This window comes from Podarcis liolepis (assembly GCF_965112155.1).
Source record: "Podarcis liolepis genome assembly, chromosome: 4".
Taxonomy (NCBI): Eukaryota; Metazoa; Chordata; class Lepidosauria; order Squamata; family Lacertidae; genus Podarcis; species Podarcis liolepis.
Window position 1 is genome coordinate 63,208,714 of NC_139558.1, and position 14,878 is coordinate 63,223,591.

The window sequence follows — 14,878 nt, forward strand, 5'->3', positions numbered from 1 at the left end:
AGGATGTAGCCCATATGTATATCCACTTGATCACAGAGAACAGAATCAAATCCTTTGAGATTTGTTACAATGAAGGCAGGAAATGCTTCATTGCATGAAGTAAGGCAGCAGCAGCACCTAACAAGCCAGCTATTCATGCTCATTACTGCTAATTTCACGGCTGTTTCTCATAATACGAATGACCCAGTGTGCGGAGACACCACTGCTTGCTCTATATTACATTGGATAATTTTGTATTATATTCATTCCCCTTCTACTTTTGATCTGGCATATCAGAAGGTGGGAGTACTTAAAATGACATTAAACAAGAGTTGCCATTGCTGATAGCTGATGGAAAAGAAAATCAAAAGGTCTCTGTTCAAGAGTAGGCATGTGCTTCTTTAGGGGTTGTTGAACATTTCAGGTGCTTGTGAAGTGTTTGGCTAGGAAATCCAGATAAAGCTGCAAGTGCTACGTACAAGTGGGACTCATTTTATAAAAGTGGACACCTAAGCAGAGCGAAGGGGACGGCATCATCTGACTGTTTGGACTGCTGTAATAATGATAACCTGGTTCACTTAATCTTGTCTTATAGGCATTTTGTGCATTCTTTTTCTCTGTATGACTATATTCTCTCTCTCGTGTGTGTGTGTGTGTGTGTGTGTGTGTGTGTGTGTGAGAGAGAGAGAGAGAGAGAGAGAGAGAGAGAGAGAGGGAGACATTGTGAGCATAAGAAAATAAAACTAACCTTGTTAAATCAGACCAAGGCCCAGCCCAGCATTCTGTTCTCAATGACCAACAAGATGCCTATGGCACAACATGAGTGTAACACTAAATACTCTCCGGCTCGCGAGCCCCAACAACATTCAGAGGCATACTGTGTGTGCGTCTTTGGTACTACAAATAATCACAAACAAATGGTAGCGCCAAAGGGACTGGAAATCATTACTTTATCATGAATTATCCCAGCACTTGTAAAAGTTCCCAGAACTAATGTAAGTCAAATTGTCTTTGATTTGATTCCGAAATATGCTACTGAAGTAGATGGAGCTCTGTTTCATTGAGTTTATGTGTGTGCACACACACAGTCTCAAAATAATGATTGAAGTGAAAATAATGATTGAAGTGATATTGTTGATTTTCCTCATTAGCTTTCAATAACATAGACCATGGCCTTCACCTGGAACAGCTAAGTTGGGCGTGGGCAAGTCTGCCTTGCAGTAGTTCCACTCTTACCTGGATATTCATGTCAAGAAGGTGATACTGAGGAATTGTTGCTTGTTATTGTCACTTCTTCACATTGAGGTTCCACAGAGATCCTTCCTATTCCTTATGTATCTACATGAAACTGCTGAGCAGGATAATGGGTGGAGAGGGGGTTGGAGTGTATTGTCAATATGCATGTCAGGAATGTGCCTCCCCCCCCCCCGAGCGCAGGAGATGAGTTAGACTCAGAGATTGAACTAAGTGAACGAGGGACCGACTCTGCAGCTGAGAACTGGCTGACAGAATCAAGAAAGGGCGACCCCCCTTCCTAGTGAAGACTCTTATTAGCTCTCAAGAAGAGGAAGAGTTGGAAGGCAGCCAGAGCATTGCTAGGCAATCAGCAGATAAGCAGAGATCTGAGTGTGTTGAGTCAAAGTGGGGAAGAAGGGGAATATCAGTATCTCAGACCCTGTTCTAGGCATTTGGATAAAATCAGAAGGCAATTGAAGGGCAAGAGGGGAACGGTGGGAGTCTGGCATCCTTCATGCTGTGTGAGGGGCGAAACCTCAGACTGACCAACAAATGTAAATGTGAGCAGGCAAGAAGTCAGTCACTGGATGTGTCTTTTTGTAAATAAACATACATAAAATTGACGGAGAGTCATTACTTCCTATAGGGGCTTTCTTGCCTGCCAGAGAAAATTACAATGCAGTTCTCTTTCTCTCTCTTTGGAGCCAGGTGAGGATGTGGGTGCGAGACTGGTGCTTGGCTACAATTGCTTGAAACTTAACAGGTGCTCAGTTCAAGTAAATCAGTGACACTATGTAAATAAATATACATTTTAGGATATTGTTTCTTTCGAAATGCATATCTCAAAGGTGTATTTGACATAAAATACACATTTAAATACATATTAAAATATGAATTTTAATTCAGGTCTTTTAAATCAAAAGAATCTTTTACAGAGAGAAAATTATGGAAATGCAAATCTTTATATATTTGAATGCTATCATTTTGGTTCTTATACATTAGGATATATTTAAAAATACAGTTGAATTGGAGTGAACCGTATTTGGAAGACATTAATCAAGGTCTATTTCTCATACCTATCTATCTGTCCTAATAAGGAGAGAAAGGCTATGAAGTTACATCTCATTCTGACAGATGTATTTCAGATTGCCTCATTTTAAGGAATAAGTTCATCCACTCCATATTGACCCTGAATTACTTCATGTTAGCCCAACCTTGCTCTTAATATTTCCCATTTAACTTGTTATTTTATTCAACACTGCAGCAACAGAAGAGAAATTTGACCTCTAGTACTGGCGTCTCAAGAGAAGGATTAAGTCACAATGGTGAGGTAGTGGTAGATGTTTCAGTACAGCTGCCAAGGTTGTATACGGGCCTAGATAAAAAAAAGAGAGGAAATCATGGCTACGAGCCCAGGATATTCACCAGCAAGATAAAGATAAGATTTATCATTCATTCAACCTTCTCTTTTAAATTCCCCAGTGACATTCCCTTCTACTTTCTAAAAGGGGACATTAGAAAGATAGAACTAAGATAATTTCCAATGCACTTTGGGCCTAAACCAGTTTCTTAGAGGAAAAAAACTACAATTATCAAAGTAAGAGCTCTCTGTGTGTACACATGATGGTAGAGGAAATGCAAGCAGTGAAATTTCACTGAGCTCAAGGCAAATTAGCTGTTCTACACAATCAGATATAAATGCTATTGATTAATTTAATGTTTATTTTCCAGCATTAAACCAATCAGCTTAACACTAGCCTTATTCATGTATTCTGTTTACTTGTGTTACTGTCCTTGTGCAAGTGTGTATGGGGAGTAAGACATTGCACTCAAGTAGTGGGCAATGCAGTTCAGTCCATCAAGTCCTTTAATACAGTATAGGAACTTCTTTCACTGATCCCAGAGAGAGACTCCATTATGCTGGAAGCTTCTTCTCCCAACAAGCAGAGCTGGCAATCGCTCTGCTGGCTTCACACAACACAGAGAGGCTGAGCTTCTCAGGTTTCAACTTCCTGTTGATGGCGGAACCTGCTCAGGTTTCCACCTATGAGTCACCAGGTATTGCAAACCCTCTGGATTGAAAAACATCAGCCTTCTACTTTCACCTAGAGCGGAACCTCTCCCTGAATGCAAATTTATTTGCTTTGCAAATGCAAAGCTTTACATAAGATTTAACTTCAGTACATACATACATTGCACCTTATGCACATTAAAGTTTAAACTTGACTGTTGAAGTACAGTGGTACCTTGGTTCTCATACATCTTGGTTTGCATATGTTTTGGATTACAAACACGTCAAACCCAGAAGTGCGTGTCCTGGTTTGCAACCATTTTTTTGGGATTACAACCCATTATTATTATTATTATTATTATTATTATTATTATTATTTTATGAACATTTTTTGGGGGGAGGCTCCATTGGCGAAAGTGCGCCTTGTGTTAAAACCTGTTTTGGTTTACAAATGGACCAACATAACAGATTATGGTTGTAAACCAAGGTACCACTATAGTCTAAACATGCTGTAAATGTATGTTGTGTATGTGCATCCGCCAAAGTCTTCTGCCTCCTCTTCCGTTAGGCTTCTGTATTTCTTTTTACTGCTGACCCTACACATTTCTTGCTTCTGGTCTCCACTGAACCTGAGACAGTGTGGTGTAGTGGTTAAGAGCGCTGGACTCGTAATCTGGTGAACTGGATTCGTGTCTCCGCTCCTCCACATGCAGCTGCTGGGTGACCTTGGGCTAGTCACACTTCTTTGAAGTCTCTCAGCCCCACTCACCTCACAGAGTGTTTGTTGTGGGGGAGGAAGGGAAAAGGATATTGTTAGCCACTTTGAGACTCCTTAGGGTAGTGATAAAGCAGGATATCAAATCCAAACTACTACTACTACTACTACTACTACTACTCTTCTTCTTCTTCTTCTTCTTCTTCTTCTTCTTCTTCTTCTTCTTCTTCTTCTTCTTCTTCTTTTCTCAGCCTGTATACTTTGTCTTGGAAGACACTGCTTGTCAAGACCCCATGCTGCTTATTCTATTCTCTCAGACACAAGCTATGTACATATTACTGGCTTGAAACACAGCGATGTTGTTTCCCCCTACTGCTTTTCAAGTCACATTCATACATTGTTGTACATACCAGAGAAAGGGCAGGGTGTCTTCACCCAATTTCCATTATGTGATTTGCTTCCACACACCAAACTCCAATTCATCTGCACGTGTGCAACAGCTTCCTGGACTGTCTACACCTCAGCTTAACTGCAGCTTTTGTTTTCTAATCAGGTGGAAGCTGATAGTGTAGCAGAAAGTGTAGCAGAAGCTCCAGGATACCAGGATTGTATTGGTGAGAGCACTTTGGAAATGGAATAAGTGGTCATCGTGTGTACTCAGTCTCAGAGTGTTCCTTAGATTTCCAAGACATCACATCAGTTCAGAGGCTTCATTGCTGTCATGACCTCTGTCATTTCAAATAAGGGCTCCATTTTCCCCTTCATATAGAAAGCTCCGTCATCTACAATACTATTTTTGTCAATGCATAGTTTGGTCTTTTTCAAAACAACAAAAATTAAACAAATTGGAAATGGTTTTGCCTTCAGAAGTGTGTAGTGTAAATCATGGCAACTGTTTTCTCAGAGCTGCAAAGCTCTCTCTTTATATATAGCTTCCCTTTCAATAAGAATTGAGACTCTACATCCCAAGAAAAGTTCCTCATGATTCATTTGATTCATTTGTCATTCTTCATGGTGCAAAACTCAACTTCTGATGGCAGCATCACCAAAGAACAGGCAGTGGGGGAAACGTGTGACAGCATGCTCAAAGAAGCAGGATTAAAATGAGAGTTCTGCCTGATGTCTGGTATCATTCTCCCAGTAAGGGTCCTGTTCATGCCGAGCAGGATGTAGAACTGACTGCCACTGTCAGGTCTTACCATGTTTTTAATCCTTGTACGGTACTTAGATACTACAGTGATAAGTAGCATACAAGTGCCATACAGATGAATGATTGATAGATGCCAGAATTTGAGCCAAAGGATTCACACTGTATAAAAGAATAATACTCCCTTTTGAAATGTCAGTCCTGCAAATGTATCATTAGAGCTAGGGGGAGTGCCTGTCACCAATAGCGTCTGTATATAATAGTATGTGTGCGATTTATAGAACATCCTTGTTCAACGATGGAAGATCTTTTCAGTTTGGTCTCATTCCTGCAAACTGGTGAAGACTTCAAAGAGTCTTAAGATCCTTTATCCATCTTTACATCATTGGCCGCTCCCCATGTTGGCAAGGATCACTTGTTAACAACAAGAAAGTGAGCCTTTCTTCTCATCGACCCGGTCTTGTGGAATACTCTTCCAACAGAGATTCAGAGCGCACCATCTCTTTTAACTTTAAAATGTCTGCTAAAAACTTACCTATTCCACCAGGCCTATGTAGGCAATTAAATCTTGCCAGAATGGTTGGTCTCTCTTTTCAAGGGGTTTTTTTGTTTTTGTTTTTACTGTATGGTAAAAACATATTTTTATTGTAAGTCACTTTGATTTTTTGTGTGAAATAGCTGTCTATATTTTTTTAATGAATAAATAGATGCACAAATCAGTTAAATGTAATCCTCCACAGTCCTTATAGTATTTAAATAGCCTCTGCAATAATAAAAGGAAGGTGCCAGCAATTATTATTATGAGGCACAACTTATTCAGAATTAGAGCTTTTAGAATTTCTGCTCTACAGAATATATAGCACTGTTGGGATTTTCCACTTGATGCACCTTTTTGAATCCTCAGTTCAAATGGGGGCAGACATCTTGAATATGTGAGTGCTGCAGGAATTGGTTTCTAAGAAGCAGTGGGATTGGTAAAGCTCCCTGGACTTGCTCTCATTTCTGCAGGGAGTTCTTGTTATAAGTTTTGATTACGGGTAGTAAAACACGAAATAAAGACTCCCATGCCTAGTGCAATGTACTTAAGAGATGGGAGACGTAAGTTACCATTGTGGGAGGTAAGAATATAGAGAAAAGATAAGCAGTGCTCCTGCTTGCCATTAAATAAGAGGCATTCCCCCCTCAGGAAACAGCAAAGTTTTGCATTTTTGCTCCAATGAAAACGAATTATATAAATAGTAAAGAGAACCATCTGTTTCCCCCCATCATTTTCCATGCTTCATTCGTGAAGTGGTTGTGTGTTGTTGTTGTTTTTACTGAAAATGCCAAAACTTATAAATAAAATATTTTCTGTTAAACAGAACATCCTTTCACACCTTATTTATATTCAGAATGCTTTCAGAACTGCCCTTTTTATGTACACATGAAAAGTTTTGAGCATATTGTTTGTATTCCAAAATAATCAAATCTATGGTCATTATCTGTAGGGTAATGAATAGAGAAGAATGGATTACCATGTTCTTAATCAATTGAGGGACCCAGATGATATCATTAACCGCAGGAGCCAAGCTCTAGCAGTTCTGTAATAACATCTGAACCTCGGTATATTGATCTGCAATGTGACAATCTATCTGTTGTTTTGTTCTTTATGATTTATCGCAAGTGTGTGTGTGGTGGGGGTGGGAGGAAGAAGGGTTATTTTTAGGGAAGTTGCAAAGATCAAAATGTGCTTTAAACAACACAAAGCTTCTGAATGCTGCACCACTAATAAAACTTGACTGGAACAGAGTAGCGGAGTTACTCTGTGCGGATGTTAGTATATTGACTTCCCTTCAGTATGATGTAGGGGTGTCATTTTAGATCATTGATTATCAGGTTATAGTTTTATAAATTCTGCTGGCTTGATGGATCTTGTTGATTATATGGAGAACACAGAAAGCAATATGTTCAGGGAATCCAGACTAAGTCAGGTTCCAAAGCAATTTTTCCCTGAGTGCTCAGAGAAAGGGGTGGGTAGGAGGGGTGGGTGGGTGGAGGAGACAACCGTCTAGAAAGTACTCATCCAGTCCATTGAGAGGTGAGTTGTGAGAAGGCACATGTGGAAACCTCAGGCCTCTCTGTCTGGCCCTTGGCATTCTCTCCAAGAACCTCACACCTCCTCAGTCACACCCATCACAGCCCTTGCATTGCACTCTCCTTGAGTATTTTTGCTTGGCTAGGATGTGTTTCTGGCTTGCCTGGATGGACGGCACAAAAAGAGAGTGAGGAAATTAACATTTGTTGCCCCACCCACTATTGGTTCTGGCCCCCTCACCACTGACATGTGCCTCCTCCCGAAGGTTGTTTAGAAGGGAATGTGGCTCTCTGACTGAAAAGGATCCCTCACTCATGCCCTGCAGTTCACCAGCACTGCCAAAATGCTGGTGATCATATGCACATTCCCCAGAGGGAGGGAGAGAGCCTATATTGCACTGAATGGTACTTCTTTCTGAGTCAACATCCTTGGGATTTTGCTGCTAAGGCTGCACTTATGCCTCTCCTGTAGCAATAAGCATTGCAGAATATATTAGGTAGTGTATAGAACCACAATTATAATGGCACTTCCGGCTGATTATGAAGGGGCACTGCTTCAATAGTTGCAATGTTTCCTCATGTGGAAATACCCAAAAGAAAGGTAGACCACAACAGTGATATATAATCAGAGGCATGTAGCAACAATCTGAAAAATCTTATCTGAAATCTGTAAGTTTCATTGCTCATTCATTATCCAAGTGCCAACTTCGATGAAGGACCATAGCTCAGCCATAGAACATAAGCTTAATCCTTGGAAGGCCTGGGGATGTCTCCCATCTGAAATCTTGGAGAGCTGCTACCAAACAGAGTAGACAACACTTGTAGCAGTGGCTTTAAATGAGAAGGTAGTTATTAAATTGCAAGGGAAATACCCAACTATAAGAACAGTTTAGGACTGAAAAAACTTCATGCTGAAAATAGATGGTACCTTTAAAATTTAGACCTGTGTTCAAACTGAACATACTTTTTGCCTATCAAGCAGAATAGCCATGTTGGCTCACTCTGCTGGTGATACTCTAACACTATGAGAAGGTAAGTGCAAAAAATGCATGGCAATTGTTAGAATTCACGACATGAGACCTGCAAAGAGCACACCAGTGGAGAATCCAGAGTTGTAACATTCATTAACACAAATTACCTCCTGATATATCACAAGTCCCTGTAGCAGCATGCTATATAATAATTGTATAGAATGTATTGCCAGAAATTCTGCAGTCATCCCACAGTGTTCCTCCAGCTGCACAGTGGGGAATCCACAATTTTGTGTGACAGCAATTTAGCATGTCCTATTAGCAGAGAAGATTCTTCAGAGTACCTTAAACAGTTGGGTATAACAATGTTCCGTATTAACCATTCTACAAAATCAGTTCCCTTCCCTACTTCTGCCTCCAAGATGTCCAGGACATTCAGACCGCAGAAACAGAGCAACATGGAACCCATTTAAGTTCCGACCAACTTTTCTGCCATCACAGTCAATGATCATTTTAGGGTTTGTGATTTCCATATTCTTAGAGAATTTGGTTGATTTAGTTTAACAATTTTATATACATTATTATTTTACTGCCTCTGGAATACTTGGCTGCAGATGCATAAGAGAGAAATTAATAATAATAATAATAATAATAATAATAATAATAATAATAATAATTTATACCCCGCCCATCTGGCTGGGTTTCCTCAGCCACTCTGGGTGGCTTCCAACAAAATATTAAAATACAATAGTCCTTCAGATAGTAAAAGCTTCCCTAAACAAGGCTGCCTTCAGATGTCTTCTAAAAGTCTGGTACTTGTTTTTTCCATTGACATCTGGAGGGAGGGCGTTTCACAGGGTGGGCACCACTACCGAGAAGGCCCTCTACCTGGTTCCCTGTAACTTCAGTTCTCACAGTGAAGGAACTGCCAGAAGGCCCTCAACGCTGGACCTCAGTGTTCGGGCAGAACAATGGAGGTGGAGATGCTCCTTTAGGTATACTGGCCTGAGGCCATTTAGGGCTTTCATTTTTTTTTTTTTTTATAAAATTTTTATTGGTTATACAAAGTTTTAAAAAGACAAACAAACACTAAAAATGACAAACAAACACGCATAGTTTCAAACCTATTTTCTTATAAACCTCTTTTCTTGGACTTCCCCATACCCCCCCTCTCTGCATCCCAATGTCCATACTTCCACTAGCAACTCCCAATTATTGCTTTCAAATCTCTATCATCTTAGTCCTTTTCTATATTCTACCCTTATATCCTTGTACCCCTTTGTTTCTGAAGACCACGACATTTTTAACATTCATTAAGTTTATAATAGTCCTTCAGGTAACTTTTAAATTTTCTCCAGTCTTCTTCCACCGTCTCTTTTCGTTGATCACGGATTCTGCCTGTCATCTCGGCCAATGTCATGTAGTCCATCACTTTCATCTGCCACTCTTCCAGAGTGGGTAGATCTTGTGTCTTCCAATACTTTGCGATAAGTATTCTTGCCGCTGTTGTAGCATACATGAAAAACGTTCTGTCCTTCTTTGTCACCAATTGGCCGACAATGCCCAAAAGAAAGGCCTCTGGCTTTTTAGGAAAGGTACATTTAAGTACCTTTTTCATTTCATTATAGATCATTTCCCAGAAGGCCTTAATCTTCGGGCATGTCCACCAAAGGTGATAAAAGGTACCTTCAGTCTCTTTGCACTTCCAACATTTATTATCGGGCAAATGATAAATTTTTGCCAGCTTGACTGGGGTCATGTACCACCTGTATACCATTTTCATAATGTTTTCCTTTAAGGCATTACATGCCGTAAATTTAATACCGGTGTTCCATAACCATTCCCAGTCAGCTGACATAATGTTATGTCCAACATCCTGAGCCCACTTAATCATAGCCGATTTAACTGTTTCATCCTGTGTATTCCATTTCAACAGCAAGTTATACATTCTAGATAAATTCTTAGTATTGGGTTCTAACAGTTCAGTTTCTAATTTTGATTTTTCCACCTGGAAGCCGATTTTCCTGTCCTGTTTAAAAAATTCCATTATTTGACGATATTGAAACCAGTTTCCTACTTTATGCTTCAATTTCTCCTGGCTTTGTAGTCTGAACTTGTCTCCATCCTGTTCTAAGATTTCCCAATACTTCGGCCATCCGACCTCCATATTGAGTTTCTTCACTGCTTTAGCCTCCACTGGTGACACCCATCTAGGGGTTTTATTTTCCAATAAATCTTTGTATCTTATCCAAACATTAATCAATGCTTTCCTAACTATGTGATTTTTAAAAACACTGTTTACTTTATCATACCAAAGATATGCATGCCAACCAAAAGAATTATTAAAACCTTCCAGATCCAAGATGTCGGTATTCTCGAGGAGCATCCATTCTTTCAGCCAGCAGAAAGCTGCTGCCTCATAGTACAATTTTAAGTCCGGCAGGGCAAAACCCCCTCTTTCTTTAGCATCTGTTAATATTTTGAATTTAATTCTGGGCTTTTTGCCCTGCCAGACAAATTTCGAAATGTCCTTCTGCCACCTCTTAAAACATTCCATCTTGTCAAGAATCTGTAAGGTCTGAAACAGAAAAAGCATTCTAGGCAATACATTCATTTTAATCACAGCGATTCGGCCTAGCATTGACAATTTCAAATTTGACCATATTTCTAGATCTTTTTAAATTTCTGACCAACATTTTTCATAATTGTCCTTATATAAATTCAGATTTTTAGATGTTAGGTAAACCCCTAGGTATTTCACCTTCTTTACCACAGTCAAACCTGTTTCCTCTTGGAATTTCTCCTTTTCCATATCTGTTAAGTTTTTCCCTAAAACTTTAGTTTTTTGCTTGTTCAACTTAAATCCAGCTACCTGGCCAAACTGTTGTATTATTTCTAAAACCTTTTTTGTACTAGTGTTTGGCTCTTGCAAAGTCAATACCAGATCATCTGCAAACGCTCTTAATTTGTAGTGTTTAGCTCCGACCTGCACACCTTTTACCTGCTGGTCATTTCTTATCATATTCAGCAACACCTCCAGAACTGAAATAAAAAGTAATGGGGAAATCGGGCACCCCTGTCGTGTTCCTTTTTCTATCTTAAGTTCCTCAGTCATAACATTGTTTACAATCAGCTTAGCTTTTTGTTCAGAATATATTGCAGCCATACCATTCTCAAAACCCTGGCCTACCCCCATCCCATGAAGATTCTTTCTCATAAAACTCCAAGAAATGTTGTCAAAGGCCTTCTCCGCGTCCACAAAAATCAATACTGCTTTAGTGTTTATATTCACCTCTAGCTTTTCCAGAATGTCTATTACATTCCTTACATTGTCTGCCAGGTGTCTTTTGGGGAGAAAACCTGCTTGGTCCTTATGAATCTTCTCCATCAATACTCTTTTAAATCTTTTTGCCAAAATGTCTGCAAAAATTTTGTAATCCACATTAAGGAGTGATATTGGGCGGTAGTTCTTAAGTTGGGTCTTTTCAGTCTCTGACTTTGGTATGAGTGAAATATATGCCTCTTTCCACGATTCAGGGGCCCTTTTTCCCTCAAGGATCTCATTGCACACTTCTCTTAGTGGTTGAGTCAGCCATTCCTTCAACGATTTGTAATATCTGGAAGTCAATCCATCTGGTCCCGGAGATTTGCCCAATTGCATATTCTGAATAGCAGCCTCTATCTCCTGTTCTGAGATTCTCTGGTTCAAATCCATCTTGCTTTGGTGAGAGATATTTTGTAATCCATATTTTCCAAGGAATTTGTCTATATCTTCTTCATTTTGCGGGCCTTGAGTGTAGAGTTTTTTGAAATAACTTAAAAAGCAGTTTCTAATTTCATTAGGTTTAGTTATATTCTTTCCATCCACCTCTAGGCTTGTGACTGTATTTAGTTTCTGCCTTTTCTTCAGTTGCCATGCCAAAAGTTTGCCACATTTATTTGCTGATTCAAAAGTCTTTTGCTTCATTTGCTTTATCTTCCATTCAATCTCTTGGTTCATCAATTCCATATATTGTGTTTGATATAACTTGATCTCTCTTAAGATGTCCTGAGATTTTGGTTTTGTTCTTAATTTTCTCTCTCCTTCCTTTATCATTTCCAATATCTTCTCTTTTTTCTCGTTTTGTTTTTTCCTCTTTATTGAATTTTGTTGAATCAAGAATCCTCTCATAACCGCTTTACTTGCATCCCAGATCACTCTTTTCTCCACGTCGGTCCTCAAATTTATCTCGAAATAATCTTTTAAAGTCTTTTGGGCCTTCGTGAAAATCTCCTTGTCCCGAAAGAGGGTGTCATTCATTCTCCATCTGAATTGACCAGTTGTTGTAAGTTTCATCTCCATCTTCACGGCGTTATGGCTTTCAAGGTCAGCACCAACACATTGAATAACTAGAGCATGCACCACTCTGGCGAGACAGTCTGCAGGGAGATAGGGTCTCAGCATGCATACCAGATGGAGCTGGTAAACAGCTGCCCTGGACACAGAATTGACCTGCACCTCCATGGACAGCTGCAAGTCCAAAATGACTCCCAGGCTGCGCACCTGGTCCTTCAGGGGCACAGTTACCCCATTTAGGACCAGGGAGTCCTCCACACCTGCCCGCCTTCTGTCCCCCCAAAGCAGTACTTAAGTCTTATCAGGATTCAACCTCAATCTATTAGCCGCCATCCATCCTTCAACCACCTCCAGACACTCACACAGGACCTTCACCGCCTTCACTGGTTCTGATTTGAAAGAGATGTAGAGCTGGTATCATCCGTATACTGATGAACACCCAGCCCAAACCCCTGATGATCTCTCCCAGCAGCTTCATGTAGATGTTGAAAAGCATGGGGAAGAGGACGGAACCCTGAGGCACCCCACATGAGAGCCCAGGGGTCTGAACACTTATCCCCAACACCACTTTCTGAACACGGCCCAGGAGGAAGGAGCGGAACCACTGTATAACAGTGCCCCTAGCTCCCAGCCCCTCTAGATGGTCCATATGGATGTTATGGTTGATGGTATCAGAAGCTGCTGAGAGATCCAGCAGAACTAGGAAACAGCTCTCACCTTTCCCCCTTTTTCATTGACCAGCCTGAATCCCGACTGGAAGGGATCCAAATGGTCTGCATCTTCCAGGTGTGCCTGAAGTTGTCCAGCAACCACCCACTCAGTCACCTTTCCCAAGAATTGAAGATTTGAGACTGGCCAGGTCTAAAGATTTTTTTTTAAGAAGTGGTTTGATAACCACCTCATAGAGAGAAGCATTCACCACCCCGCAGAGCACATCACCCAGCCCTTCCCGGCTAGCTTTTATGAACCAGGATTGGCAAGGATCAAGGAGACAGGTGGTTGGTTTCACTCATCCAAGCAGCCTGTCCACATCCTTGGAGGTAACAGATTGGAATTGGAGTATTATGCCTCAAAGGAAGTGAAACGCTGGTTCAGACCATAGCCAACAGTTAAAAATTATGCAACGAGACAAGACATTGTTGTCATGGGAAGAGAGAACCTTGAGAAGAAAATCTGCTGGAAAGTTCAGCTAAGTTTTACATAACCCTGAATGGTGGGCTAGATTTTATACATGGAAAGTGGTTGATTGACAGCACCATTTTATATATGTCTGCTTAGAGAGTTTGACAGACCCATTAAAGTCCAGCCCATCCCAGTCCTGCAGGGGATGGAACTAAATCCATGCCGTCTCATTTTCAGAAATGCAAAGTTGGTTTGTAAAGGACTTTTGAGGTTTCCCGAGGGTCCACATGCACTTCCTATTGCAAATGCATCTGTATTTATTTATTTCTTGTATTTTTTACAGTTTTTCAAATTATATAAGGACAGAATAAGATAAGAGAGATTATCAGTTTCTATCAAAGTAATGCAGTATTCTCCCATGTCCGCATGCCCCACTAATTCTGAAAATGAAAAATAAAAAAATCCAATATTTTAAGATAGAGTTCTATGAACAGTAAACTTGAATGTTCAGAACAAATCCATTTTGATTACAATACCAGTAAAGAAAGTTATGTGACTATGAGACATGAGAGCAGAGTTTTCCCTCTGAGGCATTTTTCATCAAATAAAAGGTAAGCAGGAAGGAAGAAGTGCTACAATTCATTTCCACTATGTTAGGATTTGACCACATGCCCTGTGAAGCCAACAGTATGCTGACTTTATTGCGTACAAGTCCACATATCTGGAAATCCAATACAGAAGAAGAAAGAACTGCTTACTGGGTGAACAACAACAGCAGCTATAACAAGAAGAAAAACTATGGTTGGAATCCAACTTCGTGCTAAATTAACTTTCTATCAGCCCAAGTATTTCTGCTAGTGCAATGGAGTGTTCTCCACCTCTCAACACGCTGCCCCCCAAAAAACAGTTCTAGGGGGTTCCCCAAACCTTCTGGAGCAGATTTGTGGAAGGTGTGGGGCAGAAGGAGGGAGGAAGTCTTGCTGATCAAGTCCTTCCTCTGTTGAAATGGTTAGTTGAATAGAGCGGAACCCTGGTTCTCAAACCTAATCCATTCTGGGAGTCCGTTTGACTCCCGAAACCATTCAAAAACCAAGGCACAGCTTCTGATTGGCTGCAGGAGCTTTGTGCACTCAAGCGGAAGCCACACTGGATGTTCAGCTTCTGAAAAACGTTCGAAAACCAGAACACTTACTTTCAGGTTTTTGGTGTTCAGGAGCCAAAGTATACGAGTACCAAGGCATTCGAGAACTATATTATTGCCACTCATAGACCATCTAGCAACCAAAGT